We start from the raw sequence: 5,363 nt of genomic DNA on the forward strand, positions 1-5,363 counted from the left end.
TTGGCGCATTATAAAGATCTGGAGCACATGTGATTTCACCCGGCTTTCCTGACCGAGCCGCTTTCCCGGCATGTCTGTCCCACAAAGAGGTTTCTGAACCTCTCCTTGCACCCTGTGCTTCACAAGGAAGCTGCTCTATACCAGTAGTACGTGCAAATTTTAGGCTTGGCTCTGATTGGATGGATCTGGGTCATGTGACCAACATTGCCCCCAATCACAGTGGCCAGTATAATAGCATTTGCTCAAATGGCATGTGTATATATGGAAGAGCTGGGAGAGGGTCTAGATCAGCAGCTTTGGCCCCACAGTTGGGTGGGGCTGGAGAGAACGAAGGAGCCCCCACAGGAATACCAGAAGAAAAGGAAGTTTGCTGGGGAGAAACAAATGGTGAGACATGATGCCACTGGCCAGCGGGATGTAAAGTTCTCAACTTTCCTGCATCCTATGCTATTCCACTTCACCCGACCCTAAAAGGGATCCATCCATTAGAGAACAAGAATTGTCCAAGGCTGCCCACGCCATGAAGTAGTAGTAGCAGTTACTGTTTATTGAACAGCTCTTTACTTCATGCAAGGGTCTGACCTGTGTATCCTGCTGTCCAGTTTGCTGGGTTCTGAGACTTCAGTTTTGGGCAACACAGAGGTCCCCAGCCTTGTTCTCAAGATTTACTGTCTACTAGGGATCAATTAGCAGTTGTATTTGTGATTTATTTATTACTGATTGACAATCTGCAGCAACTACTGGCATAAAAGGACATAGCAATATTAACAGGGTTGGGTGGGGGTTCTTCTCTGAGGTGTGTCTGGGAAAGGATCTACATCTAAGCACACATGGTCATGGGTCACATTTACCTCCTTGAGGGCAACAGATGGAAGAGACCCTGGTTCCCTGCTTCACGTACCTCTCCTTGTGACAGCTAACAAAGTGGCAGTCTCTGTCTTCAAAGCTACCAAGGAAGAGACTTAACGAGACGGGTATTACATTTTGAGTAACACAGCCACGTATACACACACACACACACACACACACACACACACACACACACACACACATACACACAGATATATATATATATATATATCACACAAGGGCATGGGAACCACAGATGGATCATGGGCTCCCCTAGAGTCTGTAAGGTCTTAAACTGTGGTAAGTACACAGAAGAAAAGTGAAAGTGATAAATATATGAGGGCCACTACAGCTACAGATTGGGGACTACTCTATGATCAGCAGAAGGACAGGTTGTGACTGTGGAGGAAGGTGTTCCCAGAGGAGGGCACAATGTCCCAAAGTCTTGAAAACCAGAAGGAACTTAGTGTGGCTGGCCCGGTAAGGCACATGGTTTATACCAACACATGGGGTGTGGGTAATGCAGGATCTTACATGGAGAAGAGTCATGGCCAGACTTCGGGGTTTTCATTTCTGTATTTTCCTTTCTGTTTGCCTGCCTCCTCCCCTCCTCCCTCCCTTTTCTCTCTTCCCCTTCCTGATAGGGCACTGCTCTAATTTACTTGGAACTCTGTGTTCTGCCCCAGCCTCCCAAGGGTTTGGATTAGAGGCCATAATCTGCCCAATCAGATTGAGGATTTTTTTTTGGCTCACAGTCAAAGGGTTGGGAGCAGGCAGGCCACTTAAGAGGTCTGCAGAGGCTGGGGACACAGGATGGTTGTGGCTTTGACAGAAACCAGGTTGGAGGGGATGAAGACCTTGTGTGGACATTTGTTGGTGGGTTGGTGTAGGTAGAGAAGGAAAGGGGAACACAAAGTTGACCCCTAGATATTTACCTTCAACCAGTAGGGGGGGCACTGATGCTATTTCTGGAGATGGGGCCTGGAAAAATCCACATCCTGAATTGCTGAGTCCAGCTGTGCCATTTGACACCAAGAGGATGTGTCAAGTAGATAGTTGGCTTGGAGGAGGGTCTCAGCTGGGACACAAGATTTGGGAGTATTTGCAGGGCTTTGCGCAACTCTTCTGGGGAGGCTTTTCAGCTCCTAGGCAAGAGCTTTTCAAAACATAGTTCTGATTACATAAACACTCTTGCTTCAAACTCAGCCAAGTGCAAAGTGCTTTCCCACAGCACTTAGAAGAAGCACTAGGCCCTTCTGTTCATGGGTAGACCAATTAGTTTCTCTACCTGCTTACGTTCTTAAGCATCAGCTTCTAGATCGCAGAAAGGAAGCCAAGGTTTGGAGATTAAATGCTTGCTGAATTCAGCCAGGAAGCATGATATCTAAATCAAGGCTAGGTTGATTTAGCCTCATGCCACAGAAGCTACTTAGACACAGTCCAAAGGATAGCTCATTGGAAAGGTAACTGGCACCACACCATGAAAACTGTAGCTTTGTGCGGTAATACATTTTGCTTATCTTGCTGTCCAGAAAACTTTGTTTCCTTTCCTTTTGAGGACTTGCCGTGTGCTAGGTGCTGTCTTCAGTCTGTAGTCTGTGCTTCCAGTCAGTCCAAACTCTTGTCCATTTTAAAGGTGAGGAGGTGGAAAGATTGAGAGCTTAAACTGCATGAGGGCAGTTTGGGAGGTGGGACTCAAACCCAGGTCACGCATTTGAAAAACTCACCCTGTAACCAGTATGTTGTTCAGTATGAGTTCCTCTACCTGCCGGTGAGACCTTCTGGGGTCAGCCCTGTTCCCAGGGCTGTGAGGTTCCCAGGCAGCAGAGTACCCGTGGCCTTTGTGGTTGTGCAGGATGACTCTAGGGGTCACTGGTGTCATATTGCAAATGTTCAGCTTCAGATGGAGTAGTATCTATAATGGCAGTGTGTCAAACACAAAATCCTTGTGACTTCTATTGAAGCCATGAGGAATGGGAGTCCCTGTGACAATTGGGTGCAGGAGCTTCCAGCCACACCTGGAAATGTTACAACAACAAAAACCACGGAAGGGAATGAACTCCAGTCATGCCCCCCTCGTCCCACCAAAAAGTTTGTTTTTGAGCCAGTAGAGGGCGCCAACACCCAGGCCAACTGAAGCCTGCAGATCAGAAACTCCCCAGCACAGAAACCAAGCATCAGAACCTTGCTTCTTTAAGCATGGCAGACAGCACTAGAGCTTCCAGATAAGGCTTTCCACCAAACACACTCTGAGCAGCCAGGAATAGGCATCTTCTCCAAAATCACTATTGTCGACAGCAAACCTGAGGCCCAGAGAGGACAGCGTCTTACCCAGAGCCATGCTGTGAGTCTGCAATGGCCAATCTGGAAACCTGGACTCCTGTATCCAGCTTTGACTTTGTGGCATGTTTCCTATCTCCTGTATTCAGGGAAGATGACTTCTAATAAATGTGGGCAAGAAGTAAGAAACTGTGATACTGTCGGTTCTGAACCAAGCTTCTTTTCATAGTTGGTCCTTGAATTCAACCAACCACGAATGAAAAATATTTGAAAAACAAACACGTCTGTGCTGAACATGCACAGGCTTTTTATTGTTATTTCCTAATCAATACACGAAGCCTTTACATAGCACTCACATTTTTTAGGTGTTAAAGCAGTGGAGGGAGGTATGTGTAGGTTTTATACTAATATGCCTTTTTATATAAGGGTGTTGTGCGACTTTTTCTGGAGAGATATGAGCAAATGCCTATTCCTCCAGCTAGGACACAACTTACATTCTAGGGGTCTGGATTGGGCTCATTTTCTCTGCCAGTTAAAGAATTAGAAGGCAGGAAAAAATCTTGAGCTCAACAGTTGCAGCAGGGGAAATTTCAGACATAGCAGGCAGAATCAGTCAATGAAGAAAGAATTTTATTAAAGGTGAGAAAACGTGTGTGTGTGTGTGTGTGTGTGTGTGTGTGTGTGTGTTTGTGTGTGTGTGTGTGTATGTGTGTGTGTGTGTGTGTGTGTGTGTGAGAGAGAGAGAGAGAGAGAGAGAGAGAGAGAGAGAGCACACGTGCACGCATGCATGTGCATGCACCTGTACAATCACAGTAAGGCTCACAGACAGAAGACCCTTTGTAAAGCAGAGGGGGGCAGTCGGGTGCTAAATCCTTGCCTCTCCTGAAGGGCTGGGGCCTTTAAGGGTCTTTGGTTAGCTGGAATGGGGCCGAGTATTCTTTCCTTAATTTAAGGTTGGTTGGTTTAAACAAAGAAAGGGATGCTGATAGGCCCACAACCTTTCCTAACCATGCCTTGAACTTATAGGACTGGTCTGCTGGTATGTGTGTGTCATGGAGGTGGGGGCCTTACTGGCCAGAGGAAAAAACCTCTAGGCTTTTGTCTCAAGCTGCCAGACCCTTTCCTCAGGTCAAGAAGGTAAGGAAGAGGCCAGAAGTTTGCCATCTTTATCATTTATCTGTGCCCCCCCACCCCCCGTCTGTCTAACTCCTAGTCCCTGACAATGACAGACCAAGATCAATGATTAAAATAGCCATGCTTGGTGAACCCACGAATTTACTGGGGTTACTGACAGGAGCAAGGGCAAGCCATAATTTACAAGAGCATGGACGACTCAGGCCACTTCATCACTGAAAAGTCCATCCCAGTGATTCACGAAATCTGTTTCCCTGGAGCTCCCTGCCCAAACCGTCATCTCCCACAAGAGTGTCTCCTCCCCCCGGGCAATCGTTATAGATTGTACAGCCTTGGGAAGGGGCCTTGTGTGGTCGTAACTTTCTGAGTTTCCTTTAACTTCCTCTAGGAAAGGACAACTGTGACACATTTCCCTTAAACCACTTCCCTGCAGAAATGTCTATGGGAATAGAAAGATGAGCACAGCTAGATCTGGTCCTTCCAGGCTTTGGACAGGCTGGACCAAAAGCAAAAGCTACTCTGACTTTTGGTATATATGTCTGCTTATTAATCAGAGGAAACCCCAAAACTTGGTGTTATATGTATTTTAAAAGATGTGTTATGTAGGATTTATTATAAAAATAGGAGTTCTTTGTTTAAGTCTGAGGGCAATTTTATTAGAGTTTAAAGAAAAGCAACAAGGTGGGCTAGCTGTAAATCTCATCCTGGAGGAGTAGGACGCGGCCAGGGGCCAGGAGAGCCTGACTGATGGAGTTAAGGCAGAATGGAAGTCACCCACATGGTGGACAAGCAGCCACTTGGCAGGGAGGGGGCTTTAGAAAAGTGAGAAAGCCCGAAGTACCAAAAAAAGCACACTTAGGTTCCGACCAGCATCTGAAAGAAAAAGACAAGAGAAGCAGAAGGAATAGTTAATCTCTCTGCATCCGGGAGCTTGTTAAGCCTGACTCGGTGTGAATGCTATTACTTGTAAAAAGGACTGGGCTTCCTTTAAAAATTAAGACCCCTTAATATGCCATTAAAAAACATGAGCTCCAGAGATGAGTGCTTCATGGGTTGATTCAGGCCATACAAGGAACTCACTAAGGATCTAAGCTCTCTGT

Source organism: Peromyscus maniculatus, chromosome 1 (genome assembly GCF_049852395.1).
Source record: "Peromyscus maniculatus bairdii isolate BWxNUB_F1_BW_parent chromosome 1, HU_Pman_BW_mat_3.1, whole genome shotgun sequence".
Classification (NCBI taxonomy): domain Eukaryota; kingdom Metazoa; phylum Chordata; class Mammalia; order Rodentia; family Cricetidae; genus Peromyscus; species Peromyscus maniculatus.